General features: G+C 36.7%; 1 protein-coding gene and 1 long non-coding RNA gene across 4 annotated transcripts in view; one reads left to right on the plus strand and one right to left on the minus strand.

Annotated features, from left to right (window-relative positions):
* Nucleotides 1–17380, minus strand: part of LOC143451981 (uncharacterized) — a 31260-nt gene that overhangs the window by 11499 nt on the left and 2381 nt on the right. The window contains exon 2 of one of the 3 annotated variants that reach the window (XM_076952778.1): nucleotides 8419–8575. The exons of 1 other annotated variant lie outside the window; for it this stretch is intronic. The gene's annotated coding sequence lies outside the window, so the exon portion shown is untranslated. Of the gene's footprint in view, nucleotides 1–136; nucleotides 1662–8418; nucleotides 8576–17380 lie in introns of those variants that run through there. One more of the 3 variants, XM_076952779.1, reaches the window with a different exon arrangement.
* Nucleotides 1483–17167, plus strand: LOC143451982 (uncharacterized). Its single transcript, XR_013114933.1, has 5 exons — nucleotides 1483–1677; nucleotides 2638–2736; nucleotides 9521–9574; nucleotides 16767–16861; nucleotides 17073–17167. It is a non-coding gene; the product is annotated as an uncharacterized LOC143451982 (long non-coding RNA).

Raw genomic sequence — 17380 nt, forward strand, 5'->3', positions numbered from 1 at the left:
GTAACAACACCTATCCATATTTATCCATATTTATCCATATTTATCCATTTGGACGGCGGAGAAAACGATTCTTAACTCGTTTTGTTGCCAGTTACTGCTTTAGCGAAAGAATAGCATATAGGTACCAGACGCTTACATTTTCTTTTTCACGTCGCATTTTTGCGGCTTTCAAAGAAAAATTTAATAAAATTGCTTTGAGAGTTGTGTTACGAAACTGGACCACAATCCGACGTTTTTTGTTCCTTCATGTCATGTCTAATTTTGATAAGGAAAACGTCTTTTCCTGTGGGATTTTGAATCAAAAGAAATGTAAGTTTAAAACAACATATCTTTCATATCTTTCAAAACAACCAATGCTTGTGGAATCATTCGTATGGTAATTATGTGCAAGCAATTTCCGCAATAAAAGGTCGTAATGTTTTGCTAAATCGTCTTTAAAAAAATTGCGGAAAGTATCTATGCATTAACCTTTACGTGCTGTATATGTACATGTGCACATGCATATGCATGTACATTTATGTGTATATGTCTACAAATTTCCAGTGATGGCATTTCAAACTTCATAAAATGCAACAAAAACTATCTTACATTAAAAGCAGCTTAGAAACCCCTTAACGATATCATTTTGTCTGTATTTATAACAAAATAAGTTTTACGCGAGAAAGAGCTCCTTTTCTACTATGGTACTCTACTATCGCTGATTAGGTAAAAATGCTATTTCCAATTCTTTGTCATATGTAGCACGCTAAAGTTAGCCTGTTCTTTAGTCCTAGCCTAGTTAGTCTTTCTGAGTTGAATAACACATAGCTATGTAATAGGTCGGACAACAAATCGTCTCATTGGATTTACGATATAAACAATTTACTAAACTTGCACTCGTTTCCACTTTAGACATAAAGCTTGTGTACGGTTTAGACTAAAAATTTCAACGGGAAGTAGGCTAAATTTTACCATAATTCAACCTTTACCTATTCAATGTAACTACAATTTACACTTATTCATTTTTGTCGGAAAAAAATAAGACATTTAAGCTTGATATCTTTAAATAAATTTCTCTTCCAAAATAATACCTTGCAAATATATCATCAACATTTTAACTAATGCCAGAAAACTCATAAAACCCGTGTTCTATCGATACCGTTCTACCCCTGCAATGCTGGAGTGCGCAGCATCTCTGTTGCTTATATATGGCGTATCATCGCGCGCTGCAAGCTTTTTTCAGCTGGTTGTGGGGAGAAGAATATTTTCCCGTTTGCTCATTGCTTGTGGGCGGCCAATATTTTTGGACACAATTACCAACATACAAGATAAAGTAGAATCTCTTTAATTGTGATCTCGAAGCGCAAGTTTTCGAAAATCGTTTTTTTTGGTATAAAATCCCCATTTTACGTGACTCACTTTGTGGCATGCGTGCTAATAGTGGATCAAGTTGACTAGCTGGTTGTACAGCGCAGTTCTTTTAGGCACAGGAATGCTTCTGCTTATTTTTTTGACGCAATTCCGTTGATATTTTTGCTTTACCTGGTAAAGTCTGCTTTGTTGTCCGACTGGTATGTACCAATCAAACTTCACGTAAAAGACTTATAAAGGACCTGTGTTCTACGTAAATGTCATCATCGCTCAAGTCAGACCTACGCCACAACGGCACGACGTTTTATCGCAAAGACCCATCACGACGTAAGTGAGATTTCTAATTTGGTCTTATCTTAGGAAACTTGACATTTTGTTTCATTAAATTCCTGTTTTAATTATACGCATGTCTTATTTTAAACAATGCCACTGCACACTAGTTTTGTTGTACTTTGCACATACAAAACTAAAGTTAGACAATATTTTGGGAGCGTGTGAAATTTTGGGGTAGTTTAAACATTTTTTATTTCATACAATTCATCCTAAATAATAGTTGAACAAATGATATCGGGCAACTTAAAATGTAATCGAAAAACAAAATTTCTTCTTTTTGCCTTACTTTGCAGTGCTTAGATATGGTTCTTTCGTAGGATATTTTACTTTTCCCGTTTTCTTAGGCTGAACCAATTATTTTGTGTTGCCAACTTATGTTTCATATCGAAAGGCATGAGTGTTGCTACAAACTGCTTTTCTCCTAACTGTCCAATCAAGCCTGAACATGGAAAACAATCACCTGTAGCCAAAAATCATGATGCGGCTGACAAGAACCGATGCCGACAAGATTGTAAGGTGGCTTGCACTGTTGCCACAACAACCCAATGCCGGCATCACCATAAACTCAGCTTTTTGTACTCCCTATAGCGCCCAATTTCACGCTACGACAAGCACCACTATATCAAACATGTATCTCATAATCGGCGAAAACTACCACCAAAATCACCCCAGTAAAGCCCCTATTCCGGAATGTGTAGCGGGATTTTTTGGGATCTTCCGCGGCCAAAGGATGCATTTTTCCCCCGATGTTTAGTCGGAACTGTTAAAATCTGGTACTGTCACTCAATTATACAGTAATTTCTTCCCATTTTTTCATCCAACAAACTAAGAAAAAAGATCTTGATTCTACGGCATCTTCTGCCGAATGTCATTCCTATTTCTGTCGTTTCGAATAACAAAAGCCTTTGATTTTAGGAATTCATAAAAGAATTAATATCGAACTTTGTCCAATAGGAAAATAAGCACTCTCGTTAGGACGACGAACAAATTTCCGGAGAGCGCAAATCTGAAGTGACGGTGATGAAGGATTCCATTAATTTCCGTCAGTATTAAGTGAGTGAGTTTCCGTAATTTGATTTGTCTCTGACCCGCATTAATTATGAAAGCCGAAATGAGGTCTTGTGGAAAAGTTAACCTTCCTTCGGCACAACCTATACCAATTCGTTGTTGATTGAAAATGTGACCATATGGCCATTTTAGACTCTTGAAATTAGACAACTAAAACATCGAGCTATATTTTACCGGAAAACGCCTTTTTAAATGAAAGGTATATTTCGGAGCTTGCTTTATGTGTACAATGTATATAGTTAATGAATCCGCAACAGCTTTCATACAATAACAAGTAGAAAACAGACCGTGGTATGGCCTGGAGCCAACAAATTGTAGCCTGCTTATCAGCGTTGTATGGAACTATATTGCACTGCAGAAGAAAAAGTTTCCAAGTCATTGTACTTGAATACAACAGAAATAATTGCAGCTACAGTATGCGCAGAGGCGCATTAAAACGAAAGATGGCTGCTGGATATAAAGCAAATACAAATTTGCCATTATATCTTGTAAGCAATGAGTGCCCTAGAAAGGCGACCATTGTTTTTAAGGTTGTAATTCTATATCCCTTTCCCGTATGGGGCGAAAATTCGCCGACAAGCGTTTGGCAAGGCACGTTTCCCTTGTACTTGATGTCGCTTATAATTTGGTAAACATTCGGCAACCTGTCGTAGAGGCAGCTACAGTTTAACAATTTACAACAAAAACATGACTAGATTTCCAATTGAAATCAAATTGCTAATTTACGCGTCTCAAAGCTGGTTTTCTTTGAAAAATGCAACTGTGCCATGCAATGTTTGGAGGTCATTTGATGGCATCTTTAGCCTAGAGACCACGTTTTAATACATCCACGGCCCTTCTCCTATGCCAGGCATGCACAACTCAAAACAGTACACGGGCCGTTTTAGCGAAAAAATATTTTTCGCGGGCCGCGTGCTAACGTTGTTGTAACTAACGTGTAGCCTACTTTATATAATGTGACCGATTAACCGTTGAATAAGAGATATCGTTGAGAAGATGGTTACTGTCAAGAGACGGTTGCCTCTCGCACTACAGTATCTAGTTGTTTTTAACGCTTAGCGGCGGTAAAGCATCGGATTCGTTGATTATGTAACTGTAACCGTGGAGAAAATGCCTGAATGAGCGAAATCACGGAATACCTCGCGGGCCGCATGTAAAGGTTTCGCGGGCCGCATGCGGCCCGCGGGCCGTATGTTGTGCATGCCTGTCCTATGCAAATGGAATCACTAACAGGAGTCATTCCCATAGTTCATAATTAATAGTGATGTTCTGGGACAAAAGTATAAGAAAAGCCGGTTGCGTATTTCTTGCATAATGAATGGCTTGACGTGAAAATGCGATATGCGTGTATCTAAATTGCGTGTGACGAGATATATTATTCATTATAGGATATGGGCAAAATCTGGATTAAGCCTACCAGAGTGCGTTGTCATGTAGAGGGTTCACTTGTTCCTCGAAGACTTGTAGCTTGGACGAAAATGTCACGCTATAGCGCACTTCAAACCGCGTGTCTATATTCCCCAGCGTATGGTAATATACGAGGCTTTGAGTTAATTCCACAACAACCCGAAGCTCGAAAACACACCTTTCTTGCCCGTGCAAGAAATAGTGTTTTAGTCTTGTGATGTGTATATAAGCTTAATGAAATGGCCTTCTTAACACCAGTTAAAAGCTAGTTTAAACTTGCCTTGTACCATATAATCCGGTTTATGGTGATTATGTGGCTTGGTTTTTTCAACTTTCGTTTACGTCTTGGGGCCCTCTTTGTGGGTTCGAACAACTGATATGCGTATTTCCTGTATACTTTTAAGACCTTTGTTTCTGCTTAGCCAAATATATAAACATATCTATATTCGTTAAATATCCCCAATAATTAAAGTGGAATTTTAGAGTAAAACCGCAATTGATAAAGCTAAACAAAGACAAAAGAGAAGGAAACTAGCTATTAATGACATTTTAGGACGATTGCAAAAACCCTTTCAAAGATTTTTTGTTGACACATTACACACGAGATCCCGGGCACGATCCAGAACTGCCGAATCGTTATTCCAAGAGCAAAACATTTTTTCCTTAATTCGTACCTTTTACAAAATTTAGTTTTTCGGACGGATTAGCTAGCTCGATGAGCTGTAAGATTGTTTTGGGTACAGTTAATAACCTTTATTTACTGCGCTAAACATTACTTGTTGAAGAATTAAAGTGAGGGAAAATAACAAGGCAATTAACTATACATTGCTACAAATATTTCAACCGTTTTGTTTATTTATTCGTTTCTCTAACTTCGGAAAATTCGGCATTGACGTAATTAAAGTGCAAACTTATCGAAAAGCAATTTTCAACTTGAACTGTAAATTAGAGATAAGATAATGGAGCAATATTGCAAGATGTATGCTGGGTTGCAGCGTTACCGCACTTGTTGGTGCGGCCAATAACCATAGGCGTAGCCAGGGGGGGGCGAAAGGGACCATGTCCCTCCCCAATTTTTGTGTCTATAGACTTCTACATCAGGTGGCGGTGTCTTAAAACAAACACTTTGTAGTTGCCTTGAACTCATGAAATATTTGCCCCCCCCCCAATTTTGTTCTGCCTTCGCCACTGCCAATAACGTTACGTCCGTTCACAACGGAAGTGGTAATTTGCAAAAAATAAGAGACAACATTAATTCGCCGATAACACTTATTTCTCAGCAATTCGATGTATAATTTAAGATTATAAGGTACCGAATTGCGCATCAAAGCTGCAAAAATTGATTGCAGAAGACAAACTTGATAATAGCAACTAAAGAATTTAAGCAAAAAATATTCTTCATCTGACTTAAAACATTGTTTCCTTTAAAAAAAATTTAATAATGGAAAAGGAATTTTCCTTCAAAGTCGGTCGTCATTATACAGCAAAGTTGTTTATCCTCTTACTTCAGATAAGACTAAGAAAATAAGCAATAACTTTATAAGCATTCCATCTTCGAATGTTTAAGAGGAATTGAGCAAACCATCCGTTTTATGGTACAATTTTTTGACTGATGTTCGCATTTGATCAAAATGTGGATAGCAGTGTTTTCTTTATAAATAAGCGACTTGCGGCGTTGATAAGAGGCAATTCAAGTGGCAAATTGTTACTGTTAGTAACGCACTACTGATATAAGATCAAGTAGGCTGCCAACGTTTCGCAAAACGAAAAAGGTTACTAATTGCGTCAATAGATAATTGTGAAAAGGACACAAGTGCACAGCCTGTAATTTTACACGAATGAATTTGAATTCTGAAATCTGCATATTCATAGAAGGCAATTTTCAAAGGAATATAGCAGTGTGTCCTATATAAGAGCATGAGGTGAAAACCATTCAAAGAACAAACCCTTAGCCTACTTCCTCTTTCTCCGTGCCCCTTGGACCTACTGCAACATCCCCTAGATCCCTTCATCAAAGAATGTTTCTTAAATAACATTACTAGAAACTATCTATCCGCCACAAGTACATTAGATAATGGGAGACACAAGCTTATATATACACAAGCCAAATGGAAAAGTGGTAGCAAAACAACACATGTCTTTCTATCTTTCAAAATTACCTTATATCTGCTTATACAGTAAGCTATATAGTAACATATGCGAGGTTATCAGCAATGGTCAAAATCTCTGGTAGTTCCAAGATCGACGGAGGCCTAATGCCCATTGAAAGCTTGTACCTCACGCCTAATTAAATTAGAATCCTCCCTTCCTCCTCTGCCTGAAGAGCAGTCCGGCACCACAGCTCTAAAACGGTTGCTGATTCAAACCTCACTTTATCGGATGCTTTTATCATTGAATTGGCAAAACTAAAATGATGATTAATGACTTGGGATGACAACAATCCCTCACGTATACTTAGCAGACGATCAGGATTCCAGGAGCATTGCGTTGAGCTTGTTGATATATTTTATCAATTAAATTGGGGCTGTCAGGGACTAGAGCACGAAAAGACGTAATCTTTAATTTTCTTTGCATAATTAACGAAGCCGTCGTGTGCAGGCCGTCAGATTTTGACCTGCTGTTTACTTTGGATGCCACAGAATCCAGAGTATCGGGATAAATCGCACTTTTTATCTTGCTCTTCATCGTTTGACATCTTCCATCGCGTCGCGTGTCTTTGAAATATGCTCGCATCACTGCTGCTGCATTTTGTTTTTGTTTGTCAGTCACATGTCACGCCCTTGACCTTCCAAACTAGAATCTGATGGATTAATTTTTTCAAAATTTCAACATCTAAGCAGTTCATCCCGCACCTATCTCGCTTATCTGCCGTTGCATGTGAACACATATGGTCAATAAGACAAAACCAGGCGATACTTGGACTTACTGGATCGTGTAAAATTGCATTACTTTGGACCAAAATTCTTTGTCTGATGACGAACTTTAAAATCAGCTCTAATAGGTACTGCATTTGAAAAAGTAATCAGCAAATCAAAGTCTTCAAGAGGGCTAATAGGAGGCGTATGTGATTAAAACAAGGGCTAATGTCTTAGGTTATTTCATTATGTAGTAAAATTACCAAACATTCAGTTACTCAAAAACTGCGTGATGGAGCTCGGGAAAACTTTGCATGTAAACTAGGCATGCCTGCGACTAAACCTCATACTGGAATATGAAGTAATTTAGATATAACTAGCTCCCGGTAAGTAGGCTTAAAATCAAGAGTGGATTATTTGGCCTAAAAAAGCAAATTTCTCTATTTTTCATGACACCTTTTATCTTCATTTTGCACGTGACCTGGAACTTTGTAACACGCCAACTGCTAAGGAAATTCCCAGGCTAAACCACAAAATCAACCATACTGCCTTTTCATTGGTTTAAACAAGTTTTTTAAAGACCTACGTAAGAGTCTAACAAAATCAGAGGAATCTTAATTTCCGAAACATACACTTCTTTATAACCTACGCTGTTCAGCTTGTGACAGTGGAATTAATAAAGACATGGCAGAATTCTTAAGAAAATACTCGTTTCCAGCGCAAGTTTTGTAAAAAGTACTCATGCAGCAAGGGATTCTATGGCTGGTCTGTATTACTTACAGATAACTATGGTCCTAGTTGACATTTTAACTTATGCACTTCTCTTCCTCCAGGACTTTCTCTGGTCTCCCTTTAACAAATATAATATATCAACAACAAAGTACACTTTTCCGTTGGTATGGCAATCGTAGGATTACCTTCGTTCACAAAGTATAGATAAATTGTATAAATAAATAGTTCAACTTGGAAGGAAGACATTTAAATGATCTTTTTTATAACTTACTTTTGTTTAGCAAAAAGTCAACAAATTCAGTCGAATTTAAAAATAGCCGTTTAAATACAACCGTTTTGTGAAGTTTTCAGTTGCATGTCAACCACGGTCTTTCTGACTTCATGAAAAACTTAATTAACTTAAATATATATTTCTTCTTCTGTTATTCTCCACTGTCGTGACCCAATGATTTCGTCACCACAAAAATAAAAGACGACGATATAAACAGTATATATAGAACAACACTGTATCCATTTCAATCCCTTATTTGGTATCCCGCAAAAAGAAGTATTTGCCGAGGAGTGTATACAAATCAGACAGAATTTGATCCCTTTGATTACTAAATATTTCAAGTTATGATTATGTCAACAAAAGATTAGTCACGTTATTTAGGCATAATAACAGCACAAACACCTTGAACATGGCGCTCCTATCAAAATGACTTCATCATATAAAGCACATAAACTCCGGCGGTGAAGCAGAATTCTTTGTTTGTTGTGTGTTTTACCCTCCACAGTATTGTACTCTTTGCCGATACAGGGCCGAGTTGAACCAGCCTAATTCATCATGCCTGGGTATTGTATCGTATTATGAAAAGCTGAGAGGTTTTAGTAAACAATTACAAAATTTTATCATTACATTTTGCAATTTCAGCAGCTGAAATCGCTTTCGTCATTTACAATCATCGCAACAATCATCAAAAGAGAATTCGTAATAGAACGACGTAATCCTGAGACACATTCATATGTCGGTTATACAAAATTAGTAGATGAAATTTTAAATACTGGTAGTTGAATTAATATGGATATAGAGGATTAGCAAAAGGCCCGAGTTCAAAAAGACAAATCTAAACAACTTAAAAAATGTTCGAACTCATGTAAAATGCATGAGCGAAGCAACGAACTTGACAGTAGGCACTATACGCGACATTGCTGAAATCTTAGTTCATCGTTACATAGCGCGCTTGAATGCAAAATAAATGAATGCTTACAAACTTAATCTTACGCCGTATTTATCATGACCTAAACCGGGCTAATATATGACTTTGGCTTTGTTTTGGCTGATTTTTACCCGATTTTGTAACGCCGTAAGCAACCAGTACTCCAGCAATGGCAAAAGCCATTCTTAGCCGAGATTTTAAGTCCATAGTCGACGTTTTACCGAAAAAACTAATTTATTTATTAATTTATTATCACAGCTCACAATTTTTCGGAAACAACATGTATATATTGCATGCTTGCGTGTATTGTATGCTTGCCTATATATGCTTATATAGGTAAGCATATATACGCACATAGGTATACTTATTATACTCATATAGATATTACGCCATTTTGTTTTCGCTGTAAAAAGTTAGCAAAATGTCGAAGATGTTCATTGTCAAATGGATAAACTAGCGCCCCAACCAAACAAATTACTCAAAATGTTGAATGCCAAATATTGCTGGTAATACAGAACTATTTTTTAAAATATTACAAGCATTATATTTACCGTATTAATTAACTGTTAAATGCAGGATGTCTCTGCTGAAAACAGAGCGAGAAGATACAATCAGCTACAGACAATTCAGGTAAGAATGACATAAGACAGTACAGCGTAAGATAACAAGCTCATGTGGATGTGCTTTATTCACCTTGTATAACTTATCTCATCTCAATCTTTAATCTCAGGGCCGCTATAGGATCGAAAGTCACATTAAAGTTTTATGATAATCTTATATTATTAATTTCGTTTACTCGTTCGCGCGTGTCTAGTTTAATGTGCCGCCTTCGTATACACCTTTTAAGTTCTTAAGTTGTTAATTTATTTTCATCTTTTGTAATTTGTATTTGTATAAGGCACTTAATTACTTTTCGCGTTTTCTCTTTGCGTAGTATAAACCAGGGGGTTCTAGAAGAAAACACATGCATTTTTTAAATCGTCTGGCAAGAAAAACTGGTATAGTTTTTGATAAAACATATAGATAAAAAAATTTCTTCATAGTGTTTGTGTAAACTGTAAAGCGTAAGGGACATTTTTAAATTTAGCTTTTACTATAGCCTATATACTCTTTTAAATACTTATACCAGCGTCGAAAGACATAAAAATCTTATAGTGCTATCGGTGTTCTTGTTATCAACCTTTTGGTAAATACATATTAGATTTAAACATGGAACATATCCCCCTACTTACGAGACAGACGTTAGTTAATTTCCTGTTTCGAATAAGATGGAACAAAATGCTTATCAACTGAAATAATCAGTAATACGCAGGATCATTATTCATAACATATTTTCTAAGAGTTTCAGAAGCTCTGCATCAATGAAAAACTTGTTAAAAGTGTTTACTCAAACACGAGTAAATAAAGCCACCGCGCCGTTTTTCCATGTATGACAAAAATTTAACAAGACCCTATGATCGTCTAAATCCATAATGACCCGGCAACCTATCAATGAAGCCTCTGTATTATATGTGCGTGTCACTGTAGACAAATTTCATTTGTAAATGAAAGGGTTTTAATTTACGAAGAAAAGCATGTCACATATACGTTTTACTCGTACGTCATGATAGTAGTCAATAGTCACCACAAAAATTCGAACAAAACTATGAACATCCAACAAAATGAATACTTGTAAAAAATAAGACGCATGACTTACAAATGTGGCATTTTGACATGGTTTTCGTCCAACAGCAGGTCCAAGCCATTGTACAGTCAATGATAACCTTCCATATCGTTATATACTGCTGGTGTGAAATAATAACTGACTTGGAGTTGTGACGAAAAATCTGCGGACCAGTTTTCTTTAAAAAATATCTTTTCTTTGAAACCACCAGATATCCGTGGCATTGATTTATAGGAAGAGCCTTCAATAGTCTGATAAAGAGACAAAAACCGCAAACCAAAAATGGATAATCGCAAGCCACCGCAACCATAGAATATACTTTATTGTATTTTTTGCAATTAATTCCCGTGTCCTGCTGAAACACGCTGTTTCGTTTGTTGAAACGGGTCGTTACAATAATGAGCTTTTCCGGGATCATGTTTCTCTATAAAAAGGTAAAAAATACCGTCCTAAATTTGACATGCTTTTTGACTATAAATCGTCTTTAAAGAGAACAATAATTTTACAGCCAAATTGGGAAGATGGTATTTTGTGCGTTCTAATATCCTGTGAAAATTAGCGCTATAACGGCATAAAAAAGATGCTCTCTTTATTTGAGAGAACCACGAAGACGTTCTTATTTCATCAGTGCAAAATCCACAAAGAGAATTGTCAGGCTAACGAGCCGTTATCCCTCACCTGTGCCATAGCAGCGACACAAATCTGTCAAAACAACCACATGAAGAGATTCATTTATCGCTTGACTTCCTACAACTATCTTATCTAAACTTATCCGATATAATGAGCCGCGATATATTTATTTTAGTATAACGGTTGGGTTTCATAGATAAAATTTGCCGGTCAATTCGGGTTTAAGTTGTTGAACCTAGTACACTGGAGATAAAAGCGCAATAATTAATTTACAGCGATAACGATGTAAAGCAAGACATGGTAATTTGTAAGAAGCCTTCTTATCCTTTCATCTCATTCATCATTGACGTCTGTATTTCAACTCCCAAGCCCCGCAGTGAACAAAGAAGTATGAAGCTTCACGATCTATCTTGGCAAACTGTCAATCACCAAGCGGTTCTACGTCACAGAAAATTATCTTGATAGAATCGTGAAATAAACGACAAATTCGGATCATTCCTACGTCAATTATGGAGGTACGCTTTAGAGTACTTGATCGCGACAAGGGATGCACAGAGAAGCGTTTCAAGACGTGCGAGTTGCAAGCGCTTGGCTGAACTTCAGGGTCAGATAAGCCTCCTAACGATGTGTTACATTAAACCGATTTCTATAACATGACCAGACGATGGCCCTGTTTAATCTGTAAACATTATGGCTGCCGGAGAAACGACAATCTGCTGTCGTAGATCCTGTTACGTTCACAGGTTTTTGAACTCGTGTTTTGCAAGAAGACGTTATTCTTTTTACAACTAAACTTCCTTGTATACCGGCTTAAGCGGTCATTTCACGCGTTTGGCGGCCGCATTATGTTCAGTACAAATATTATGAGAATGTTTACCAGCGTAAGCGTCCAATTCATTTGGCCGCACAGCGTTAACATTACAATATCGGTGCGTTTGTTTAAGCAGCTTACGAAGTTGGCAAAACCTGAAGCCTTCTTTTGACGTTTGGTCTAAACATTGCGCCTGAAAGCCAAGCACCGTCATTAATGGTTTAGTGAATGTATTAGAAATGCGTAGTAGATGTAATTAATTTTCGATTTCTTGTCTTATAGCCCAAGTATTTATGCCCACAGTTTGAACTCGAAGTTTATCCGATTCCAGAAGATTAAAATAGTCGTTATGTAAGAAAATGATTGCCGAGTTAATTGCTTCTAAGGGTTATTAACCCACGATGATCAATTATATTAATTAACTTGACAGACAACTATAACTTCTACGACTAGTTGGAAGCATATATGTAGATGTATAACGAGTGTGTATAGTATAGTAGTATGACCATTAATGGTTTTCTTGTCATCATTTCGTTATTTCTCTTTTTAAATTTCAGAAGAAATGATATTTATGTGGGATCACTTTATGATAAATTTTTTCAATGTTTGATGTTACAATCCAATATCTTATTAAATTTATTGTTATTATTATTATTGTATGAGAAGTAAATACAACTCCCTATAAGTTAATCAGAATAGTCAAAATATTTTTTCAGAGTGCGTTTTGACTGAGATGTTGCATATAAGTTTGTTACTACGAACGACATACCTTCGTTATAAAAAAGCTATACATTTGAGATTTTTACCAAATTAACGTTAAGATCTTCAAAAGGAATTCCTCAGCTCATACAAACATGCAAGACAGAATGAATGAACAAATAAGGGTGCCTTAGTGGTGCCACAAAGATCTCGCAGGTCATTAAAGCCACAGTTATGATAACGCTTTCACGTTTCTTGCCTGGTAAGCTTAAGCGTCAAGCGTTTGTTTAAATACTTTTGCTTCCTATTCGTTCCGAAAAAATTCAAACCATATCTAAGCGTATACGTCATACTTAGCCCATACCGGAAGCTAAATAGGGCAACAGGAAACATAAATTGTCGGTTACAGTTTCCTTGATATATTTTGGAACTTTTTGTTACCTGTGAAAGCAGCTTTAGACTTCCAGCGTCAAGGGAATTAGCTGAAATATATCAACCGTTTGTGGGAAATTTTCAGTACAAAATAATGACGGTCAGTCGTTTTGTAATCAGAAGGCTTGGTCATCGAAAACATGTAAAACAGTTAACCTAGCCTGTATAAGTGTTACTTTTGATGACGTAAACTTCCAAAGCATCCTCATCAAAGTATCACGTATATACATTGAAGTCATTCGTACAAGTTTTTATAGTTCAAAATAGGCCTATCAAGAGCTTCTTTGGGGCCCGTATTTAGCCCTTAAATAATAAAACAACAGTTAGATATGAGAACGCTTTTGACATAGCAATGTTTATGACAAAACTGCTGGCAGGATCAGCAGTCTTTGATAGCTTGTTTTATCAACTCATCACCTTATCCTAGTGACGCGAGGGTAAAATATTTTAATCTTCAAGCACTTTGGTGGGCTCGTGCTTGTTACCATATTCGCTCGTGGGTGAAAGAAAAATTGTTTATTTTAGTTTAAACTTTCGCGGCCAAGTTCAAACTTTAATTTTTATCTCTAATGGCTTCAAATCGAATGAGCGAGTTTTTGTTTATTTTATAGCTTTTGAAGAATAGCTTTGACCTAAAAAAATCCGCATTTTTGTTAAACAAAATCTCCAATGACAGACCATTATTATTAATGCAAAGTTAAAATGTATTAAAAGTGTTTAGACTAATCACACTCACAAGGTCTTGGCTAGTCTAAACGATGTTTTGCCAAAAATATTGAATGTCATAATACGAAAACTTTTTATCACGACTGTAGCTTGGGCTGTTGTGAAAACAACCCAACTTCGCCGTTCTCAGTCTTGGGCATATTTTGACAACATTTTGGGCGGTTGCAGCTTCATGTGCGATGTGAAGATCGCCTAAAACTGAGAAGTGGAATCGAAAATTTTTGTGAAATTAAACGATATTACAGTTGGTATGATAAAGCATATATTACGATTACAAAAAACTTTTTTGTCGGTAAAGACATGATTACACTGCAACGTTAATGACTTCATTGGGTCATGTATTACTTTAAAATGTTTGATTTGGACAGTAGCATGTCGGGAAACGTCTCATCGTATCGTTTTTCTTTCGAAAGAGAAACTTTTCTGCCGGTGAGGTAAAATGTTCAACAAACCGGATAGGGCGGATATGGTCGCCAATCGGGTTTTAAAAGTTAGTTTTTCTGTTATTTTACGCCTTCAGTCAGGTTACTCAGTTAGAAACTTAATAGCAGCATGCGTTCACCTAACAGCGACCACAGCGAAATGAAAAAGCGTACTGTATATGAATCGCTAGCAGCAGTTATGTACGTTAGACCACTTTGTCACTGCACAACCTGTCATGTCGCAGACTCTTTCGGTTCGATCCTCAATTAGGATAGCTGCGTTATTAATTCCGACGCCGCTTTGCTTCCAGCAATTAAACCGCCTGGTGCGTGCGTTACAGATTAATGCGCATGGTTGATGCGCTGCCGCACGCAACACTTGGGTTCCTTTCTTTAAATTTCTAATCGACTACTGATTCAGTCGTCCGCTTCTCGTACCAACATAGCAGAAAACATCCGATTTCATTAGAGCTTCACTTAGGTCGTTTATGCGGCGCTAATTATTATTAACCGGTTAGGTAACAATTCTCAAATAACAATTTAACATTATTACTATTTAAGTATACGTCGGGGATCAAAGTATACGAGAGATTGGAATTTACGATTTCATAAAATAATAATATACCCATACCACATTAAAAAAAGCCGACGCAAACACGACCAGACATTGTTTCAAATTTTGGCGAATCACATCCCAACATGCAAGATGTATCGCGCCAGCCGCGAAGTCAGTCATTAACAATAAAGACAAAAGGTTTTGTTTGTTAAAGGTAGGAATTGCTGAAAATTTTAATTTAAGCCGTCTTATACAAGTATTGTCGTTTTTTGTGCATCAGTAGGTTACATAATGTTATCTACTGGCACCGAGCCCATGGTGAAAAATGAAATGATTGAATAAAATGAACATCAACTCAAAACGAATTTTGTAGAAACATTTGAAAAACGGGTATAGCTATTGGTATAAACATATAATCAAAAATCACCTGTGCTGTATTAAGCACCTGGATTAGGTTTTCTGCTTTGCAAAAACCACACTCCTGTGATTCATTGTTGATATACATGAGAAGGCACTAGTGTCATAACAGTTTAATAAGAGAAAAATGTATATCTTGGTACAGTCGGTGCAATGTAGGACAAAATTCGGAATTAAACCATTTCCTTTTATCGGTTATGACAAATATATTATATCACCTCAAATAAAAGCTTATACCTTTTTCCTATGACGATTACAACACCTAAAAGTTATTGGAGCAAGTTTGTTGATGTTACGTTATGGATTACTGCTGGACAGAAAGCATGATTAACCGTTTTGTACCATTAATAGAGAAGTATTTTTTATAAACAAATTAAATCAGATTCCTCAAAAACCAAGGGTTAATTTCGAAGCGTTAATTCTTTGCTGCAAACGTTGACTGTATTAATTACCTGGGTTTCGCGCGACGACTGTAACAATTACAAAATGCAATCTATCGATTAAAGAATGAAGATATTTTTGCGGTCGTACTTTGGTTTATTAAGTTCATCGACAAAGTGTTATTGATTCTGGCAGATGATCCGTCTAGTTTAATATTTCAGTCACCAAACCTGTTATTGATCTTCAACGCAGATTGCAGCGCTAGACTTGACGCTAATTTTTTCGCTTTTCACCAGCAAGCTACTTAACTTAACAGACCTATCGATTTTTACCACTTGCATTAACGTATGGTTAGTTGCGAATTTAGTAGCGTTGGATGGAATAAATGGAAAAGAATCCAACAAACACAAACGACACCTTACAATAAATATAATTTTTCATAAATTTCGATTCCTTTTTCTTTTATACGCATCACGTGGCCTTATCAAAAGTAGAAGTTTCATAAAAAGCGCCACTTAGCGATTAATTCTTAAAGCGGGACCCTGCACCAAACGCCAGGAAAAATTGTGGTGCGTTTGACGTGTTCTTGTAAAATTTAGCAGAAACGTTGGACACCTTATTACTTCCATTTCGCTTATTCAGTGTTTTACGTTGCCATTAGTTCAATAACAGTAAAAAAGACAAACATAGACAAACAAACACGCAAACCGAAACACAGAACAAAAGCATGCAATACTTTTGAAGTCCTTTGTTTACAGAACTGGACCTGTTACAAGTCACGCCTTGTTTACGATAATTAACGCAAAACAACGTGAAGCTCTTTGACGGAAACGTGAGCTTATTTTGTACTAAATGCTTGAATCTGTGCTTACTGTAATCATTTCGTGCCACGACTTGTAGATATTTGGTGTTTCAATTTCAAAATTCGTAACGATTGGCGCTCATGAATGAACACAGCGCATACCGGCAATTCTACCCACTTTGATCTGCCACATTCTTGATTGTTGTTGATTTATGTAATGCGGGCAGCTTCGCTTTGTAGTTTGCTTTGCAAGTGCCAATTAAGTTTAACTTTTCTATTAAAGAGCGTTTTGGAATAATGAACAACTGTTGGCGGACGTGACTTTCCAAATTTCCACCACAGACGAACAAGCCCAGCGTTGATGACGTTATCTGAAAGGTTTGTTGTTTTTATTTATCCAAGTGTATACAGTGTAATGTTTAGTTTAGCGGCTCCGTATAAATAAACATTACCTGTAATGTTTTAGTTCCATAGTTTGAGCGCGCTTTAAAGATAACAGCTTTGCAGCTGAAACATTTTCAAATAAAATGATTACGTATTGACAGGTTTTACACAATTAAAACGAGTGTTTTTGCTCGGAAAATTTCAGGCATATCCACATGTATCACGTTCGCTTCGAATCGAGAAAGAGAGTGAGTGAGTAAGTGAGAGAGAGAGGGAAAGAGAGGAGTCGGCAGTTTTGTGCACTGTGACCCTTCTCTGTCCTTTTCTGCATGTTCTATTCCCATGCTTATCACAGATTCCCACAATTGTACGTACGTCCTTACTACATGCTCTCTGTATGCTTCCGCTGATATGCCGGCCGTTTTTATTCGAAAGAGACAACACATCCTTTAAAGCAATAAATGGAGAGCTTTAGAAAAACGCTGCGGCGTCCCAACACAAACGCTTACACAA

The sequence above is a fragment of the Clavelina lepadiformis genome, chromosome 4, assembly GCF_947623445.1.
Source record: "Clavelina lepadiformis chromosome 4, kaClaLepa1.1, whole genome shotgun sequence".
NCBI lineage: Eukaryota > Metazoa > Chordata > Ascidiacea > Aplousobranchia > Clavelinidae > Clavelina > Clavelina lepadiformis.